The following is a 21,557-nucleotide window of genomic DNA, read 5'->3' as shown; positions in this document are numbered from 1 at the left end:
CAGAGAGTTACTTTCCAGAGGAAATCAATCTACCCAGTCTGGTTTCTCTAAATTCCCTCCTTTCCCTTTACCCCAATTCAGCAGAGAATACAGTGTTGTCCCAGAATTCTCCATGATAGGCAGAGAAGAGGAGAGGCTGTTATTAGAGATGAGTAATGATTTTCCTATTACATTGGGACATATCCAGGAAAATGCGAGAGCATGGGAACTCCTTCACATCGCAGACACTCAAAGACAGAGCAGATGGTGGAAAACTCCCTTCTTAGGTTGTATATCATCCTGAACTCCCCAGCTGAGAAGTTCCCCAGTTGCTTACTGTTGTCAGATGGGTCCCGCCACCAAGGACCTCTCTGGACACGCATAGAACAGTGGAAGAAGGAAGGAAAGAAAGAAAGGGAGGGAGGAAGGAGAAAAAGGGAAGAAAAGGATGGCCCTGTCACCATCCTAGGTGGATGGAGGCACTGCTGAGAGGGAAGAACTGCCTTGAGATTCTCTGCAAGAGTTTCCCATCCTGTTCTTGTTTCTCCTTCCACTCCTAAGAGAGCTGGCTCAGCCTCGGGGAGATCCGGGTAACCCTTGGCTTTGCTCAACGCTTGCATGTATCATCTCATCTAAACTTTAGTACCGCCTGGGCATTGTGTAGACACTGCACTGAGATGATCTGTGGGTGAGTCTTTCTTCCACACTGGTATATAAACTACTCTTGGCAGGACTTTGATTTTGTGGATCCTTGCATTCCTGGCACTCAGCCTAGCCCACTGGCACATAATAGTAGACGCTCCATGCTGGTGGAATGAAAGTAAGCAGAGCAAATATTTTTTAAGTGAGTCAACTGAAATCCAGAGCCACCAACCAGTTTCAGGCTGGGTCCTATCGTGTAGAGGTGTGCATACACCTGCATCCCAGTGCACGGGCTTCTGAGTCCAGACTTGGTGTGATTCCTGACTCTGACACTTAAAGCAAGTCCTTAGCTTCTCATTTGTAAACTGTGCTTCATGATCCCTGTCCCAGTAGAGCAGATGTGATGATAAAATAAACAGTAACAACAAGAAGGTGATTTTAAAAATCCTTAGCAGAGGACTTCCCTGGTGGTCCATTGGCTAAGACTCCCAGTGTAAGGGGGCCCAGGTTCGATCCCTGGTCAGGGAATTAAATCCTACATGCCACAACTAAGAGATCCTGTGTGCTGCAACAGAAACCTGGCACAGCCAAATAAGTAAAAATAAATATTTTAAAAATCTTGGACTTCCCCTGGTGGCGCAGTAGCTAAGAATATGCCTGCCAATGCAGGGGACGTGGGTTTGATCCTTGGTCTGAGAAGATTCCATATGCCTCGGAGGAACTAAGCCCTTGCACTGCAACTACTGAGCCCACGTGCAGCTGTCGGAGCCCGTGTGCCCCAGAGCCCACACACTGCAACGAAGAGTAGCCCTTGCTCACTATGACTAGAGAAAGCCCGTGCAAAGCAATGAAGACCCAGTGCAGCCAAAAAAAAATTATGAAAAAAAAAAAAAATCCTTAGCAGCTTTCCACTTCTTGGCCCTTCCCTCCTTCGCCCCAGGCACCCGGACCCCAGAACACACTGTTCTGTGTCTGGATGACCAACACCCTCTGTTCCTGGATCTGATTTTAGAAAGTCCAGTGAAGGTAAAAGTAGAGATCAGCAGTTTGGGGCTCGTCCGGTGGTATGTGTATCTACAAGGTCTCAGCAGATGGAGCCCGCGGCCTCTGGCTCACCCAAGGCAAGACGGACTTAGGCCTTTTCCCAGGGGGAGGAGGCTGGACTGTGTTCTGCTGCCCTTTCTTTCCCCAGCCCTCCCTTCCCTGATCAGGAGATGCCCGGCCCTCAGAAATTCCGCCCCCTCCACCCTCTTTGGGGGATTTCCTTTCTCAAGGAAAGCAAGATGACCTCGCTCCGGTTTTGGAATTCCAAAATCAAGCGGGAATAAATCTTCCAGAGCTGACCTGTCTTCTAAACACAGAACTCAATGCAAATGCTCCTTTCCTTTGGGCATCACCTCTGCACGCCACCCCCCACCCCCACCAAGTAAGAAGCCAGCTCCAAAGACGCCCTGATTCTCCATCTGACCCGGGCTTTTCTCTCACAGACCGGGCTAGTGTCTGCAGATAGGTAGGAGAGCTTCATGATGGGGGACCAGAAGGCCCAAGAAAGTCAGAGTGAAGGGAGCTCTTGGGATCCAGGGCTGGGATCCTGGGGCCTGCAGGATAGGTGAGGCAGCAACGGGGTTAACCTGGGCCCAGTGCCCAGGATTAGAGGCTCAATTCCCTGCTGTCAGTGGCACTCAGCTCCCATAGCTCCAGGAGCTCACCTCTGTCATTAAAATAGTGATTGTAAAGCCTGTAGCACAGCGCTGGGCACATATTCAACACTCGGAAACCTGGCCTGTTGTCATGACTCTTACAACACTTGCTGTGCTTGTCTATTATGTATCTCTCGCCCACACTGGGTGCTCTGTTTGTATCTCTTGCGCTTAGCAGAGTATCCAGCTCACAGTTGATACTAATTAAAACAAAATATTTTGGGACACTAGTCAAGACTCTTTGAGTAACTCTTAGCATTGACTTGGGCAGAGGCCTGTCCCTTGACGAGTGACGGCATTTCTGGGGTTAATGAAAGGTAGGGAAACTGAGTCAACCCTAGCAGGGCTTCCCTGATTCCAGAGACTGTCTGAAGGTGAGTTGATTGCAGGTGGTAAGGGCTGGGGAATCCGAGTTTTTAGAAAACCAGGGGTCAGGCTAACGCTGGGGTTGGGGATATGAGGCTGAGAAATGCAGGGTGAAGCTGGGATGACTGTGTGTAGTTAAAAGGCTGACCAGCCTGGCCACACAGCCCTGTGGCTGCTACTTTTGAGATATGACCCAAGGGCCCCAATTTCTAGAGAGAGCTGCCCCACCTTGACACAGGTTCCTGAATTTCCCATTTTAGAGTCACTTTTCTAGAGAGAGATGCCTGAGGGCTCTTGTCAAAATATATGTGTTACAGATGGATTGGGTAACATTTATGAAATCCACACCTGTCTAGTGATTAGCAGTTCCAGAATCCTGGGTGGCCACTAGCCAGGCCAGAGGGGGGCTCTGAGGTCTGGATCATGGCACCCACCCAAGAAGGTGAATGAAATTCCAACACGCAGAGCCAGGGCCCAGCGTGAGAACTGCTGTGAAAAACCTCAGTTTCCTCAGGTGGGAGGAAGGAGGATCAGAGAGGGCACTATTTCCAACTAGTATACAATATACTGGTTTCCCAGGTAGCACAATGGTGAGAACCCACCTGTCGATGTGGGCAAGGAGACACAGGAGACACAGGTTCAATCCCCGGGTCAGGAAGAGCCTCTGGAGGAGGAAATGGCAACCCACTCCAGTATACTTGCCTGGAGAATTCCATGATGGAGAAGCCTGGCAGGCTGCAGTCCACGGGGTCAGAGTCGGACATGACTGAGTGCACACACACACACACACACAGTATACTGTATCCCCATGGGGCCGTGCGTGCTAAGTTGCTCAGTCATGTCTGACTCTTTGTGACCCCATGGACTGTGTAGCTCGCCAGGCTCCCGTGTCCGTGGTATTCTCCTTGCCTTCCTCCAGGGGGTCTTCCCGACCCAGGGACTGAACCTCTGTCTCTTTCGTCTCCTGAATTTATTCCCTCCCTCCCCCACCCCCTCAGTGTTGGGTGTCAATACTGAAGATGATCTGCTGAGGGCTGGGGGTGGGTGGGCAAGGCGGCGAGCCCGATGAGATCCAGTCCTGCCCTCCAGAGCACAAGTGCAGCATCAGCAGTCCTGGACAGTCCATCGGAGACCCGTGGCCGACCAGCTCCAAGGCCCAGGATGCCCAGCGGAGCTGGCCTGCCCTGGGTCTGCGGCTGATATTAACAGCAGCCTGGGAAGAAATCCGGGGCTGTTGTTTGGCTCAGCACATGATCTTCACAGACACAAAAGAGAAAAATGGGTCAGGAGGAATGCACTTGGTGTGAATCCACTCCCTTTTCAAGCTGGAGAGCCTGCAGGAGAGAAGGGGCCAGCCCCGCTCCCCGCTCCCCTCTGCTCCCATTCCACAGTGGGGCTGCTGGTCTCAGGGAGGAGTTAGGGAGACAGACGCTCAGCCAGCGCCCACTCCCTCCTCGTTGTTCACATGGCTCTCCATGACCTGTGTCATAATGAGTTCCAGATTCCAAGGGGGACATCCCTGGGAACCCGAGCACACGGTGTCAGAGGGGACCCTGGGCCTGTGATGTCACCAACATTCCCAAGGAAAGCTGCCTCCAGCCCCCACCTGCAGATGGTGTCAGGATGGGCGGAAACTGAGCCCAGGAAGAGAAAAATAGGCTGAATCCTCCCCCAGAGCCGGCCTTCTTTCACTAATCACTGAATTAGAAACCTCCATGTATCAAAGATTAAAGGCTCTGGTTACTCTGAATTTGGTAGTTCGCTCAGTTCATAGGCTCCTCTCGTATATTAAAAGCCGTCAGGATGTGATGTCTTTAATTTGCCTTGAGTTAAATGCACACACACTCCCACAGTAGCTGTCCTCAGTGGTACAGCGCCCACTAAAGGACCGCGGGACTAGTCACATATGTGCTACCAAACACGCATGATGCACGGACGTGTTCGCACGGGGATGCTGTATCAGTGGGGAACTTGGTGCTTATCCTTTATTCTGTTAAAACAGTTGAAATATAAATGGACCCTTTGAAAAGCATGTGCAAAAGCATTTTGTTTCTGTCTTTCTGTCTGCCCCGAGTGATTTCAGCCAGGGGCAGATGGTCATCACAGTATGAGGGATAGTCCATTAAATATGCTCTTCTATTTTTTTTTTAAATGATAAGCAGCATCTTTTTGTTGAGGTAGGCGAATGTTCTAGATAACAAGAGCAAAAACTTGGATAGAATATTAAGATAGAGTGTTAATTTAAACTTTTGACTGAATTATTATAGTTTTTAATCTCTTAAAATCTGTATGAGGTGATATTAGGATTTTAAGTTCTCAAAACTATCATGTACAAAGTATAGAATTTTGGTAATTTTCACTTTCAGACTGGAAATTCTAGTTTTTAGGTGCTTGCACTTTTATCTATATCTGTGCTGCAATTCCGCTCAGAGCTGTGTATATGACGAGTATCTAAGAGTAGTATCAAGTGTTTCAGTTGGTAAGGAGGGGCCAGGTACATAGAGATGTAAAAAAAGAGTAAACCATAGCCCTAAACTACAGTTTCACCAAAGAAAATGGGATCAGACTTGTTATTGGTGATATACACAGAGCTGTGGAAAGAATGAATTTTGCTACTAAAGGCCCAAGGAGGTGGCGAGGTGAATTGGACTTTGAAGGGTGAGCAGGTGTTACCAGCAGGGGAAGGACATCTGAGGCAGAAGGAACACAGGGGTGAAGGGGCTGTGTTCACGGATCCACATCGCTGGGGACGAGGGCATGCCTGAGGCTGCAGCAGAAGCAGAGGAGGAGGGTTCAGATTTAAGGGCCAGATAGGCTCTACTTGGGAGTCTGGGTCTCATCCTGCAGGCAAGTTGTGAAAAGTTTGAAGGCATACTGAAGGCTGAATGGGTGACCCTGGAGACTGTTAAAAGGTCCCACATGGGACACCCTGCAGGCAGCTTCTGACTTTCAGCCCAGATCGCTGCCTGCAGAGTCTGCCTCATAAACAGAAGGCCCAGAGCTGTAGCTCAGCACAAACCACCCGTTCCCCATAGCTGCTCACCCAGCAGGGCCCTGGAGAGAAAACCCAGCCGTGGCTGGCGCCAAACCACAGCTTTCTGATTCAAGGCGTTTCTTCCAGCCTTCCCCTTTGGGGCTGCCGTTCGTAATAATTAGTGATTAACTCATACGTGATTGTTGTTGGATTTTAAGAGGTATGTTTCTCAAAAGGAGATGCTTGAAAGTAGAAATATCTAAGTATCTTGTGAAAATGGCAGGAACACAGTATGTTTTGAACATTGTGTGTGTGTGTGTGTGTGTGTGTGTGTGTGCACGCGCGCTCATGTATGTGTGTGTGGGCACTCAGTCATGTCTGACTCTTTAAGACCCCATGGACGACCATAGCCTGCCCGGATCCTCTGTCCATGGAATTTCCCAGGCAAGAATACTGGAGTGGGTTACCATTTCCTTCTCCAGGGGATCTTCTTGACCCAAAGATTGAACCTCCTCTCCTGCATCTTTTGCCTTGGCAGGCAGGTTGTTTACCACTGCACCATATGGGAAGCCCCATATTTTAAACATTAGTTTTCTTTTTTCCTTACTAACCAAATACCCAGTTATCCATGCCTAGAGAAAGACAGTAAGTACCACTAGTTACCCAAATATCCAGAAGCCGGGTATCTCAGTCTCTTTGGTGGTAATTACTCACATTGCTGTCTGTTGCTCCTTAAAAGATGTGATCAAAGACATGCTTGAATTTCTGTGGCTGTCCCACTTTAAAGCACAGTATTTTTATAACTTTACAAGAAATGAGTTTTGTTCTTTTCTATTCTATAGTATGCTCATAAATTTCTAAATTTGTCATAGTTAAATTGAACAGAGCACTGATGGGTGTGTGTGTGTGTGTGTTGGGGGAGGGTCGCTGGCAGTGGAGAGGGAGAAATTAGGACAGTTATACATTTGTTGCCAGTGTCATCAATGAAAACTGTGGGATTGGGTTTCATAGGAAAGGACCCTGGTTGGAGAATAGCTGGCAAGTAACCATTCTGAATAATTACAAGCAAAAGCACTATTGTTATTGAGCTTTGTGTCACTTTAAAATAGATTATTTCTCAATAATATTTGCATGCTCAGCCTGTCCACTATAGGCCTATTCTGTGACTTAGTCCATTTGATCCTCATACCAACCTGTGAAAGAGATGCTGGCACTGTCTCCATTTTATAGATAAAGAAACTGAGACTTCAGAAAGTAGTCATATTCCTGGAGAGCAGTAAAGCCAGGGTTAGCACCCAGATATTCCAGGAGATCCTTGGAAAAGACTGTTTTTCAGGTTCAGTCTTTGAAACCACATTCAGCCTTCCTTCAACAGGAAAAATAGGAGTTTAATTGTCACTAAAATGTCCTTTTTGTTGGGAAATAGTTGGTGTTCTTTGGAAGGAATGATGCTAAAGCTGAAACTCCAGCACTTTGGCCACCTCATGCGAAGAGTTAACTCATTGGAAAAGACTCTGATGCTGGGAGGGATTGGGGGCAGGAGGAGAAGGGGACGACAGAGGATGAGATGGCTGGATGGCATCACCAACTCGATGGACGTGAGTCTGAGTGAACTCCAGGAGTTGGTGATGTACAGGGAGGCCTGGTGTGCTGCAATTCATGGGGTCGCAGAGTCAGACACGACTGAACGACTGAACTGAACTGAACTGAACTGAGACATCAATGTATTTAGGAGAGCAAAAAGGCAACTTACTATCAAAAAGTTTAAAAAGTAATAATACTATGCTTGCTCCTTGGAAGAAAAGCTATGACAAACCTCAACAGCACATTAAAAAGCAGAGACATCACTTTGCTGACAAAGGCCCGTACAGTTAAAAAATGATTTTTCCAGTAGTCATGTATGAATGTGAGAGTTGGACCATAAGGAGGCTGAGTGCCAAAGAATGGATGCTTTTGAACTGGTCCTGGAGAAGTCTCTTAAGAGTCCCTTGGATTGCAAGATCAAACCAGTCAATTCTAAAGGAAATGAACCCTGAATATTCATTGGAAGAACTGAAGCTGAAGCTGCACTACTTTGGCCACTTGATGCAAAGAGCCAACTCATTAGAAAAGACACTGATGCTGGGAAAGAATGAAGGCAGGAGGAGAAGGGGATGACAGGGGATGAGATGGTTGGATGGCGTCACCAGTTCAATGGACATGAGTTTGAGCAAACTCTGGGAGATAGTGAAGGACAGGGAAGCCTGGCGTGCTGTTGTCTATAGGGTTGCAAAGAGTCAGACACAACTTAGCAACTGAACAACAATACTATGAATATACAGAAAGAAAAAGTAATAAAGCAAGTGTGGTAAGATATTAACAAGTAAGGAATCTGGGCGAATGGTATATGGAGTTCGTTGTACTATTCCTACAACTTGTTTCTAAGTCTGAAATTAAAATTTTTAAAAACTACACCAAAACAACAAAAGCCTGTGCCTGACATGCCTAGAAAAAATAATTCTGTCTTTTTCTGTTTTATAAAATGCTCGAGGGTTTCTAAATGTGTTTGGTTGAACTGGGCAGAACACCAAGATGATAACGGTGATGGCGATGATGGTGGTGATGAAGGTGGTGCGTGGACGTAGGGCCTGAAGTCTAAGATGTATCATACAACTGCTTACTCTGATCTGGGCAGCAGCCCACTTCTTGGGGTCCACGTGACAAAAAAAAGTCTTAACTACATTTCACGGCTGTTAGTCATCAGATTATAAAGCAGCCCCTTCTGTCCTCCAACCCGAGAGAGAGTCAGTAAGCAGGTCCTTCCAGGGAGCCTCCCTAGGGACAGGCCTCTTTGTCCACTCCTGACAAGAGGGTGCAAAGAGGTTCATGTCATTTGAACTTTCAAAAGAAAAATTCGTTACCAGGAGTGTGCTAGGAAATAGTGCAGTTCGGTTAGCCTGATGATTATATAATATTATTTTCAGTCTAGAAAATAGGTTGCTGAAAATTCCTTTCGATGCTGCTTGTCTGAACTATTCCCTCACAACTTTTCATAAAGAGCCAATTAATTAATTAGGACTTGCAAGGAGAAAGGGTCTCTCTCCCTTGATCTCTAGCTAGGAGTCCCTAAATCTTTGCTTCTTCCAAAATCCTGTGCTCTTTAACTACTGTGCACAGAAGCCATTCGTCTGTCAGCTCAGGGGGATATTTGAAGCTGAGATGCAGGACTCCCTAGAGGAATTCAGTTTATGAGAGCAAAGGGGATGGAGCTAATAGAGAGGAAGAAGGCAGGTGAACAGAACAAAGCGTGTCCCAGATCCCTGTCCTTCACTCTAGCAGGGACGAATCTCTACGTGCAGCCTCTTGGGGTGAGCAGGAATCGTAGGCCTAATCACACAAAACCCTCCTGAATGGCTTGGAAATCCCTTTGTCACGCAGGATTTTGTCATAATGGTATTTGACTTGGTTGTTTTTTCCAATAACGGTCCCTTGTGCTAAAACCAGCAGAAAGGCAGACTCTGAAATCCCATCGCTTTTTTTTTAGCCTCTTGGGGTTGTAATTTTTCCACCTGGGTTACCATTGTTAGTTTCTACTTTACCAAAACAGAGGCCTTGTTTTGTTTATCTAGAACAGCTTTCTCAACCTTGGTACTAATGATATATTGGACCAGGTCATTCTTTGTTGTAGGAGGTGATCCTGTGCATTGCAAGATGTTTAGCAGCTCCCTTAGCCTCTACCAACTAAAAGCCGGCAATCCCCTCTTTCCCAGTGTTGTTGTTCAGTCGCTCAGGCATGTTCAACTTTTGTGACCCCATGGACTGTAGCACGCTAGGCTTCCCTGTCCTTCACTGTCTCCCAGAGTTTGCTCAAACTCATGTCTATTGAGTCAGTGATGCCATCCAACCATCTCATCCTTTGTCACCCTCTTCTCCTCCTGCCTTCAGTCTTTCCCAGCATCAGGGTATTTTTTAAGAAACCGACTCTTCATATCAGGTGGCCAAAGTGTTGGAGCTTCAGCTTCAGCATCAGTCCTTCTAATGAATATTCAAGGTGGATTTCCTTTAGGATTGACAGGTTTGATCTCCTTGCTGTCCAAGGGACTCTCAAGAGCCTTCTCCAGCACCACAGTTTGAAAGTATCAGTTCTTCAGCGCTCAGCCCTCTTTACGGCACCACTCTCACATATGTACATAACTACTGGGAAAACCACCGCTTTAGCCATGTCACACCTTCCAAGTGTGATGATCAACAAATGTCTCCTGGGAGCAAAATCAACCCCAGTTATGAACAACTAATCTAGAAACTTCCATAAGAAGCAGGGTCTTTCTGACCTTCTTGGGAAACTGCTGGGGACAGGCGAGGGACGGGAGCAAATTGGAGGGAGTTTGATTCAAGGTTGGGCTAAAGAGGGGGGAGAGGAATAGCTGTGACTTGGTATCAGAGGCATTCTGGAAGTCGGGGTTTGCTGTATGACACTGAGTCCTGGTTCTAAAGCATTACGGTGGTGTCATATTCTGCACTGGCTGTTCACACGGTTTTTGGAAAGAGATCCTGGGAGCAGGGTAGTATGGGAAGCTGACTTAGACATACTGAGATTCAGAGTGCCAGGTCAAGGGTTTTGAATAATCAGAAATATGGCATCTTAAGAATGTTTGGGAGAGTCCATCTGAACCCCACCTAGGTTGATTGCAGATTTACCTGATTTTGGTGGGCTCTTTCCTCTCTAATTAGAGCTGCCTTCTCTGTGGAAGGTCACGAAACTCATCTTTTACATTCCAAGAACAGAGCTATGGGCCACCCGGGGTGAATTTCTATGGTTCCTCGAATGTCTGCTTTATATTTTCAGAAAAGTGCTGAGAAGGTTCATCCAAGAGAAAGTATTGGCTATGCTTAAAACTAGGATTAAAAAAAAAAAAATAGTCTGGCCTTCTAGAGGGCACTGTAACTTTAGCTAAAAAAAGGAACAGAAGCCAGAGAAGTATGCTTAAGCTCATACAGAGTGCATGCAGTTAAGAGCATGAGACTGTGGGACTTAGGAATTTTGTACAGGTTTTCCTAAGTCCTGGGGTCTCCTTTTGTTTTTGTTTGGGCTTTAATATTTATTTATTTGGCTTCACCAGTCTTAGCTGCAGCCTGTGGGATCTAGTTTCCTGACCAGGGATCAAACCCGGGCCCCTGTGTTGGGAGAATGGAGTCCTAGCCACTAGATCACCAAGGAAGTCCCCTGGGGTCCCTTTTGACTCTTGGGTTAGGGGAACAGTCCTGCTACCCATTTCATAAACTAACAATATAATATCAGGTTGTTGAATAAATTGCTGTGTTCTGGGGAAAGGATTTGACCAGATCAAGATAGGGTCCTAACAAAATAATCTGCGTAATTGATTAACAAAATTTAATTCTCCTATATTATTTTCCTATAATTATTACTATAATTCTCCCATAATATTTCTCTCCACTTAACATAGGTCTTTTTACTTTTAAAAATAATATCGTAGTTACCAACAGCCTTGTAAGATGCAGACGAACATATCTCTTCCAGAAGTACATGACAGGAACCCTGGTGGTTGGCAGGGCCGTGTCTCCTTCTCACCTGGACTCCTGTGGCTGTCGCTTAATTGGCCTCACTGACTCCACTCTTGCCCCCTCACTATTCATTTTCCACCCAACAGCCGATCCGTAAACTTTCAAAAATGTGACTCAGATTGTTCTCCTGCCCACAGGCCTTCTGCCCACAGGCCTCCAAGTACTTAGCATAAAAGCCCAAATGTCTTCCCTACTTACAAGGCCCTTCCCCGTGGGTCTCCCTCAAACCTTCTGACTTCAGCATCAGCCTGGCTGTTCCATTTCCAGGGCTTTGTACCAGCTGCTCTCTCTGCTCTGCCACACACTCCTTCCAGATCTTTGTGTGGCGGATGCCTTGGCATTCACTTCTCTGCCCCATTGTTACTTCTGCGGAGAAGCTGCCCTGCACCATACCCTCTCTGTTTCATCTTCTTCCCTTCTCTCCTCATCATTAGCTGAACTTAGTTTACACTCCTAGAGTCTAATTCAAATGTCACCATACTCTAGGGATCGTTCTGTGCCTTAGTTTCCCCACCCCCAACAGTGTGTCTTAGAGAGCTTCCATGTCGGACTGGACAGGCCAACTTCATTCTTTTAAATGGCTGCATAGTGTTCCTTTTACTGTACCTCCACCACCGTAATTTGTCTGACATCTTCCATACAGATTTCTGATTTCTTACTGTTGCAAATAATGCTAAAGTGGAACATCTTTTTGAACAAATCTCTGTGCACATGTGCAAGTTTTTTCCATAGTATGGGTTCTTGGAGGTGGAATTGTCAGGTCAAAGGTTATGTCCATTTGTCCTTTTGATAGATGCTGACTGCCGTATTGCTTCCTAAAAGGCTTTATTAAATTATCCTCCCACTAACAGTGTGTTAGAATGCATACCTCCCTTCATCCTCCCTGACATGAATTAGTATCATTTTTTTAAATTGCCTTGAGGGACATACAGCAATGGTGTCTTATTTCACATCAGAGTCCTAACAGCCATTTTAAGATTGCTTCATGCTGGTGTCCCCTGGAGTCATGCCTCCAAGTCAGCTCAGGGAGAAGCAGCAAAAATCTCTGTGAGCTCTGAACCTTTTAGAATAGTCTCATCCATTGCACCAGAAGCCTCTGTCCTCCCCGCCGGCAGGGCTTAATCAATAACCTGGAGAGCAGTGGGCCAGCCTGACATTTCCTGCACGCAGCTCCCTCTCCCATCCATCATCCGAACACACCGGCAACGCAGCTAATGCTCTACAGTGAGTGAAAATCTGCCCAAGAGAGGTGGTGAGCACCAAGAGAAGCATCTAACGGGGCACCGACAAGCACTGCAGGTCAAAAGGAAGACCTCTTAGACTTCCTACTCCCATGTTGGCAAGCTGCGTATTTTCAGAGTTTTTGAATTTTCCTTGTCCTGGCCTCACTTTGGCTATAAGGAAAAGTCTCAGTTTTCCACATTCCTATATAGGGGAATATCCGATTCTTCCCTGCTGTGAGACCATTCCTTCCTTCCTTGTGTGTCTCCTTTACTCCTCGCACAAAACACACTTCTGCCACTTCTGGTGAGCAAATGTCTGCAGGGTTTTCTCCACAACCAGCAGTTCCTGCTACACCAGACTGATATCTTACAATGCATCTCACTTCTGACGCTACCCGTCCTGAGAGAGCAGCTCCCACAGGTTAAGGGCTCAGTCCCACCAGAGTGTCCCCTCCCTGCAAGCCCCAACCCTCCCCTGTCCCCCACATACTTCAAACACCAGTAGAAAGCTCAGATGCTTTCAACCAAACTCTACAGATGGGAGGTTCTAAAAACTCCCTCCTTAGTTTCAATTAATTTGCTATAGTGGCTCACAGAGCTCAGGGAAGCGCTTACGTAAGGTTTACTAGCTTACTAAAGAATACGATAAAGGATACAGATGAACAGCCAGGTGAAGAGATACATTGGGTGAGATCAGGGTCAGTCCTGAGTGAAGGATCTTCTGTCTCCGTGGAGTTGGGGTGCGACACCCTCCCGGTGATGTGTTCTGGCTTGAAAGTTCTCCGAACCCCATACTGCTGGGATTTTTATGGCGGCTTCTTCACTTGAAGTGAAAGTGAAAGTGAAGTCGCTCAGTCGTGTCCAACTCTTTGCGACCCCATGGACTGTAACCTACCAGGATCCTCTGTCCATGGGATTTTCAGGCAAGAGTATTGGAGTGGATTGCCATTTCCTTCTCCAGGGGATCTTGCTGACCCAGGGATTGAAGCCAGGTCTCCCGCACTGTGGGCAGATGCTTTACCATCTGAGCCACCAGGGCACAATCAATTATTGACTCTGTTTCCAGCCCCTATCCCTTCTCTGGAGGATAGGGTTGGGGTGGAACTGAACCTTCTAAGCTTTTAATCTTGGCTTCGTCTTCCTGGTGATCAGCCCCAACGCAGGAGTCATCTGGGAACTCACCTGGACTAGAGTCACCTCATTGGAACAAAAGATGGGGACTTTCCTGGTGGTCCAGTGGTTAAGAATCTGCCTTGCAATGCAGGGCACATGGGTTCGATCCCTGGTCAGGGAACTAAGATCTCACGTAGGGGCAACTAAGCCCACTCACTGCAACCACTGAGCCCCCACACTCTAGAGCCCACATACCATGGCTAAAGAAGTCCGTGTAGGGTGGGGGTGGAGAATAGAAGATGTTACTTGTGCTCTTATTGCTTAGGAATTTACAAGGGTTTTAAGAGCCCAGTGTCAGGGACAGGGTCAAGGACAAAGAGAATACAAAAAGTGCAAACCAACTTTTTGACCAACCCAATAGCACCAAAGATGCTCCTAGTTTTCTCATCACTTAAGAAATTACAAGGATTTTAGGAGCTCTGTGCCAGGAATGGGGGGCACAGACCAATATATATATTTTCTATTATCTCACACTTTCCTCCCCAAAGGAATTGTTAGGCTTCCCCAGGCAAGAAAAGCGTGGCCACTGTTTCCTGATACTGGTGCTCTCCTGAGCTCTCTGCTTTTGACTAACAACCCCATGAGCTGGATAATGCTATTATATTCAGCTTAGAGATGAGTTGGCAGCCAGAGCAGTTGAGTAACTCACCCAGCTAGTAATGCCTGGAGTGGGATTTGAACCTAGAGCCTATAAGCTTGTGCTCTATTGCCTCCTAGGTGGGCTCTGTATCTTAATTTAGGGAATTATAAAGGCTTTATTTTGGGGTGTTTATAAATTATTATACATTTCTTTACTTATGCTGCTGCTGCTACTAAGTCACTTCAGTCATGTCCCGCTCTGTGCGACCCTATAGATGGCAGCCTACCAGGCTCCCCTGTCCCTGGGGTTCTCCAGGCAAGAATACTGGAGTGGGTTGCCATTTCCTTCTCCAATGCATGAAAGTGAAAAGTGAAAGTGAAGTTGCTCAGTCATGTCTGACTCTTCACAACCCCATGGACTACAGCCCACCAGGCTCCTCCGTCCATGGAATTTTCCAGGCAAGAGTACTGGAGTGGGGTGCCATTGCCTTCTCCATTCTTTACTTGTAAGTGTCTTTAAAGAGAAAATTCAAAATAACAGTGGAATTGCTGTAACAGTGTGTCCTTTCTGTGACCCTGGAAAAGTCCAACACGTACATTTTTTGCGAGCCGATTTCTTTTCTCTACGTCTGTGGGAGCTGATACTTGTTCTTTGGCCCGTGTATATAAAAGGAACAAGATGGCATGGTTCAGTGGTTCACCAGGCACCCTGATCATTGCAGGGGCAGGGTGACAACTGTATTGATTCACTTCTGTTGCTATAATCAATTATCACGAACTTCTAGGCTTAAAGAAACACGAATTTATTACCGGATAGTCTGGAAGTCCTAAAATTAAGGTGTGTTCTTCCTGGAAGCTCTGAGGGAGATCTGCTACCTTGCCTTTTCCAGCTTCCAGAGGCTGTCTGTACTCCTGGCCCCATGGTCCCTTCCTGCATCTTCAAATCTCTTTCTGCTCTCTGTTTCTGTTGTCACATCTCCTCTGAGTCTGACCCTGCTGCCTTCCCTCTGTGATTTCATTGGACTCACTTGGATAATCCAGGATAATCTCCCTATCTCAAGATTCTTAATTCAAGTCACATCTGCAGAATCCCTTTTGCCACAATAGGGTAACATATTTTCAGGCTCCGGGGATTAGGACGTGGACATCTTTGGAAGGCCCTGATTTAGCATTGCACACAGACCATCGCCATTTGCTGGGGACCGAATGGTCTTCCCGATGATAGAACTTTTAGTGCTAAAATCAGGAAAGTTTTGGGCAAAACTGGGCAGCCAGTTGCCCTTAGCTAAGCGCACCTTGGTTCCAGAAGGTATTTCTGCTAACTCTTGGGGAAGTGGAAAGGGAAGATGAACATAGATAAGCTGTAAAGGTAACAGCATTTTCGCAGTAATGATCTTTAGGACAAAAGCAACCTTTAACCTTTAAGAAATCTCACCCTGCACTACGACCTCAGCAGGATCACGTCCTTAAAACAAGATGTTCTCCACTTGGTTGTTTTTGGGCTGCACTGGATCTTAGTTGTGGCGTGTGGGATCCAGCCCCCTGGCCAGGAATTGAACCTGGGCCCCTGCATTGGGAGCGTGGAGCCCCAGCCCCTGGATCACCAGGGAAGTCCCCTCCGGTAGATCTACCTGATAAAGGCAAAGCTATTTCCTCAACAAACTCCACTGCAAAGCCTGGATTATCCTTGAATAGGAAGCCTGTATGGCGAACTTACATTCAAAAAGGTTAATGGTTCCTACAGTGTGGAGTAACAGACTTCTAGTTAAAAATAGAGCCTGATTCCATGCAAATGACAGAGACTTGTCACCTGGATATGAAGCCACAGCGGGTTTTCTACATCATGTGTCCTCTTCCTGCCTTTTTTCCTTCCCCCTCACCTTCCAGTCTACCCACCCTCCCCCGCCCCAGTCCACCCACCCAGTTATATTTAGTGTTACAGTCTGTGGGTTTCTGAAATAATTCTCTCATGTGTTTATGAGTCTCACTGAAGGGGAGGCCGGTTCATGCCATATTTTTATGTATATATTTAGCTCTCTGCTTCTGAGGAAATAAATAGAAATGAGTCTTTTTCAATAATAGGTGAATTCCAAGAAGCTTGTAGCCCGATTTGAGAAGGGTGACGGATGGCGATCTGGGAGGGGAGGGGGTGGTTTCCAGTGGAAAGGATTTGAATGGAGAGCCCTAGGGTGGCACATGGCACTTGGGGAGTATGAGAGGGTCACCCTGCATGGTCCGTCAGAAGTGACAGTTGAAGTGAAGATCATGAATCATTTCCCAGCTGTGAAGACAGAGGGACAGAAATCCTCCCAAGCCAGAGGCAGTGGAGCCAGTAAGATGAATGGGAAAGAGGGTGCCCGTGCTACTCTACTTCTCCCCGACCACCAGTTCAGGGACGCAAAAGCCAGACGAATGGATGGAAAGCCAGGGACTAGAGGAAAGCCAGGCATGCAGAGGCATCTGGGAAGCACTGGTGACGTTCCTTGGTCAGTGCAACCTGACGCATGCTCAGTGGGGGTGGGAGCAGCTGGTGGGAGTTGACCGATGGTCACCAGGAGACTCTTATGTCCAGGGGAGCTTTTCAAGGTTTGCAGGGAAGCTCCGCACATGAGCCTGCTCAGGGAGCTCAGCTTTATCCCCATGTGCATCCAAGCTCAGAGCACCCCTTCTGCTGGCCAGACACTGAGCAGAAGAATGCACTGGATCCGGGCCCTCTACCATCCCCTTGGGAAATGTAATTTCCATCACATGCCTTCCTGAGTCTCAGTGGCAGGACTAAGACGCTGTCTTTCACTGTGAGGAAAAATCTATGCTCTCATGACCTCAAGGGGCTTCATATGTCATTGCTTCTCCTAGAGTTGCAGGTAAAGGGCATGAAGGAAGGGAGAGACCTCTGTCCTGGGAAATCCACATCCTCTCCCCTGGTTCTGCTGAGGTGTGATGGCAAGCGTTTGTAGGTGGCTGGTGAGGGCAGGGCTGATTTAAGAAGAGCTAAGCTAATTGCTCCCTGCAGGAGGTCGTCTATAACTAGTCTGCAATTATTATAGGGGGCTCTCAACCCGTTCAACTAATGATGTCCAAGGGATGGCACGGTGGGCTCCCATGGTCCCACTCATGGATCAACGTCAAAGACAATGCCACCCTTTCATACCCATTTCAGACTCAAGTAGCTGTCTTATGGCTCAGAGAGGAGCTGGTATGATTGACTGTCTCACTCAGCCAGGGGAATGTGATCACCCAGCCTCTGCTTCCCAGATGGATTGAGACTGGAGAATTTTGGACTAGAGGAAGATCCAGAAAGATGCCCAGGCTGAGGGATGATCAGACATGCTTAGTGTGGGTGAATGAAAGGGGTATCATGTCTTTTCAAAGAAGCCAAGCCATAGAGCCTGGAGACTCCGTTCCTGACTCAGTTCACCTGCTCAACATTGCCTTGTGCCCCTGGAATGAGTGCCTTCCTTCTGTTTCAAAATGTAGCCTTCACTACTATTTAGATGTGGCAAGACCTACAGATTAGGAGATGATTGCCATTGAAAAGTGGAGAAGGCAATGGCACTCCAGTACTCTTGCCTGGAAAATCCCATGGACAGAGGAGCCTGGTAGGCTGCAGTCCATGGGGTCGGGAAGAGTCAGACATGACTGAGCAACTTCACTTTCACTGCTCACTTTCATGCATTGGAGAAGGAAATGGCAACCCACTCCAGTGTTCTTGCCTGGAGAATCCCAGGGACGGGGGAGCCTGGTGGGCTGCTGTCTATGGGGTCGCACAGAGTTGGACACGACTAAAGCGACTTAGCAGCGGCAGCAGCCATTGAAAAGATATGTATACTCACAGATCCCAAGAGGAGAGGACATGACATGCTGAGGGGTGGGGGCCACTCAGGGAAACACCAGGGCCAGTCAGGAGGCAGAGAGATGCGGGAACATGGGTAAGAGCCTTTACTGTGGTTTCTGTAGGAAGAAATGGCGGGGGTGGGGAGCTGGGTAAGCAGGTTTAGGATTGACTATGTCTGTGTGTTACTCGCTCAGTCATGTCTGACTCTTTGCGACCCCGTGGACTGTAGCCCACCAGGCTCCTCTATCCATGGATTTCCCAAGCAAGAATACTGAAGTGGGTTGCCATGTCCTTCTACGGGGGATCTTCCTGACCCAGGGATCAAACCCACATCTCCTACATTGCAGGCAGATTCTTTACCTCTGAGCCACTTGGGAAGCCCTTGGGGGTGATTAGGGCAGGGCAATAGTGGCCCTGAGTGTGAGAACCAGATGGAGGAGGGGGTAGGGGATGGGTGCAATCTAGAGTTTTCTATCTCTAGGATAAGTTGTTTATTATCTCTAAGAATTGATGAACTCTTGGAGAGTGGCCCTTCCAAGGTCAGCAAGGCCACAGATGTTAAAGCATCAGAAAACAGAAAATAAAGAGTAAATAATCCTCTTCTCTGCTGTCAGAACCTAGCTCAAGTCTCATCTGTTCTAGGAAAGTTCCCAGGCTGTTAACCAACCAAGATTCTTGGCCTTCCCCAATCAATAGAAATTGATCAGAGGCTAGACAAGAAATTCAGCCACGGCTTTTCTGGGGCCTCTGCCGCAGCAGCAGGGAACAAGAACAAACAACAGTTTCCCTTGCTGCTCTCTCTCCAAGGTGGGGGGTGAACTTCCTTATATGGTATCCCATATAGGGGAGTGTGAGGGGAAAGACCAAGGGGTGACTTAGGTGGTGTGCCCACCCATTAGGTGGTGTTATGTGTAGGGGGCATGCACAGCACCCGGCTTTTGCTCTCAACACCATGTTTTTGCTCCAGGCTCTTCAACAGTGCCAGCTGGGTTTTTTGATCACTTTGTATCTTTCGCATCCAGAATTTGCCCCAACTGGGCTTGCAGGCAGTTATTTTTAGTCCCATATAATTTCCTTGTATTTTTTTTTTTTTTTTGCTCCCTGAGAAGTATAGTAGTAGTAGTGTTAGTCGCTCAGTCATGTCCAACTCTTTGCAACCCCATGGGACTGTAGGTCTCCAGGCTCCTCTGTCCACAGAATTCTCCAGGCAAGAATACTGGAGTAGGTAGCCATTCCCTTCTCCAGGGGATCTTCCCAACCCAGGGACTGAACCCCGGTCTCCCGCATTGCAGGTGGATTCTTTACCATCTGAGCCATGTGCAAGCATTGCAGCACTGCAGGGAAGGGTCTGAGGTCCCAGGCCTGTCTTAAGGGTACTGCATTCCACAGGGATTTCCGCCCCCCGCCCCCCAAAGTCCTATAACACTTAAGGTCGCAGCTGTTCATTTTGGTATTGATTAAGCAAAGGATGCTGTGTGTATTGGAAACCTAAGCTCCCTGGAGGTGGGGATTGTGTCTTTTACTTCTCTATGTCCTGAATAGTGCCTGGTACAGAGCCTTGAACGTAATACACACTTCATTACATTTTTGTCAGGGAATGCCTAAGGTCCAGTTTGCTAGGCCACAAGGATGGTTCCTTTAAAAAGTACATTTTTTTAACCCCCGATGAGGAATAAATGTGCCCAGAGGGATTCACTCTTTGGCTTCTTCCTTTATTAGCCAAAGCTTTCTAAGACTTAGAATGTTTACAAATCCAGACTGCCTCTGTGAAATTCACAAACAAGGCAAATGCCAGCAGCTTCAACTGTGAATACAGCTCAGAAGGGGTCATTTCTGATTGCAGCTGAAAAGGAAAAATCTGGTTAGCGTAGATATCCTGACCACAGTGTTTCCTCCATTAACTTCCCGGAAGAGGAGAGTAGATCACACACTATCCAGGCTCACTGAGCAGCCAGGAGGCAGACGAGACATGTCTGTCTCATGAGTTATTATTAATGGGCAAATCATCCGTGTTGTGTCTATCCTCATCTGGTGGGTCCAGCACAACCTGTCAGGAAGGGAGATTTACCTGGTTCCAAGCGGCCTGGAATGAGTTGTGAGACACAGTGGATCCTTGGGTAGCGAGGACAGGACGTGACGATGCTACTGGCAGCCTCGGCTCCTCCTCTGTGAGGATAGGAGCAAGAAAGGTGGATGAAATGGAGGGCGGGTCAGACCTGAGTGTAAAATCTGAGAATGATTTGGCTGTGTCCCTGGAACAGAGCTGATGGACAAAAATAGACCACATCTTGGGAAGCTTGGCATGAAATTAAATTCCAGGGCCCTAGATACAGCTTTGCCAGTAGGCTACCTGCCAATGTCCAGAAATGCCCTTGTCATGCAAAGTGGATGTAGCGGTGGAGTAGAAGAGGGAGGAAGGATTGTAGGGCGTGTCCTACCACTGAAGGACTGTTCTACCTGTGTGTGTGTGTGTGTGTGTGTGTGTGTGTGCGCATGCTCAGATGTTCATTCATGGCTGACTCTTTGTGACCCCTGGACTGTAGCCTGCCAGGCTCCTCTGTCCATGGAGCCCTCCAGGCAAGAATACTGAAGCAGGTTGCCATTTCCTTCTCCAGGGGATCTTCCTAACGCAGGGATCGAACCCGGGTCTCTTGTGTCTTCTGCATTGGCAAGTGGATTCTTTAGCCCTGCACCAGGTCCCTTGCTATTCAAAATATAGTCCACAGATCAGCAGCATTGGTCTCATTTGGAAGCTTATTAGAAACACTGCATCTCAGGCAGGGCCCAGAATAGGATGAGACCAAGGAGGATGGCCCCCTCCGGTGCAAAATTTAAGGGGCCACCCCCAAACTGAGTAATCAAAATAAATAATGTTTTTTAAAAATAAAAATTAATGCAAAAATCCATGATGAGGATAATATCATAATTTGAAATGAAGACAGGATCTGACCTCGCACTTGAATGAATGATCCTCCCCCTCTCACCTCTCCCTAATCCTGGCCCTGATCTCATGTCCCATCCCATCCCTTGGAATCAGAATCTGCATTCTAACAAGATCCCCAGAGGATTCACATGGACATTAGCTTGAGAAGAACTGCTTTCAACAACATCTGCCTGGCCACAACAACCCCAAATCTTAGAATCCAGATAGTAACAAAACTAGAAAGAGACGAGGAGATAAATTTCCAGAAGCATCTAACCCCTGAGATTGCTTGCCATTCGCCTGGATTTGCACACTGCCACCTTAAAATGATACCATGTTTCGTGGTTTAGCATGACCCCTTTAAAGACATTTTATTTTGAAACAATTATAGATTCAGAGGAAGTTGCAAAGATAGTATGGAGAGGTCCCATGTGCCCTCTGCCCAGTTTCCTGAAACACTTACATTTTGTGAACTACAGTACAATATTAAAATGAGGAAATTGACATTGGTATAAAGTATATGTATTATAAAGTTACACATGACTTTATCACATGGGTAGATTCATGTAACCAACACAGTTAATATACAGAACTCATCCAT

At 47.2% G+C, this 21,557-nt stretch overlaps 1 protein-coding gene and 1 long non-coding RNA gene across 9 annotated transcripts in view; one reads left to right on the top strand and one right to left on the bottom strand.

Annotated features, from left to right (window-relative positions):
* LOC133228079 (uncharacterized) overlaps nucleotides 1-21,299 on the bottom strand; it is a 38,227-nt gene extending 16,928 nt beyond the window's left edge. For both annotated transcript variants that reach the window (XR_009730050.1, XR_009730051.1), the window contains exons 1-2: nucleotides 20,102-21,299; nucleotides 18,032-18,149 (exon numbers count right to left, since the gene is read on the bottom strand). This is a non-coding gene — a long non-coding RNA (uncharacterized LOC133228079). The remainder of the gene's footprint in view (nucleotides 1-18,031; nucleotides 18,150-20,101) is intronic.
* The window catches only part of NMNAT2 (nicotinamide nucleotide adenylyltransferase 2), a 217,688-nt gene that overhangs the window by 147,186 nt on the left and 48,945 nt on the right, over nucleotides 1-21,557 (top strand). The gene's annotated exons all lie outside the window — the stretch shown is intronic.

Source organism: Bos javanicus, chromosome 16 (assembly GCF_032452875.1).
Source record: "Bos javanicus breed banteng chromosome 16, ARS-OSU_banteng_1.0, whole genome shotgun sequence".
Classification (NCBI taxonomy): Eukaryota; Metazoa; Chordata; class Mammalia; order Artiodactyla; family Bovidae; genus Bos; species Bos javanicus.
Note: the sequence above shows the minus strand (reverse complement) of the source record. Positions and strands in the feature narration are given on the sequence as shown.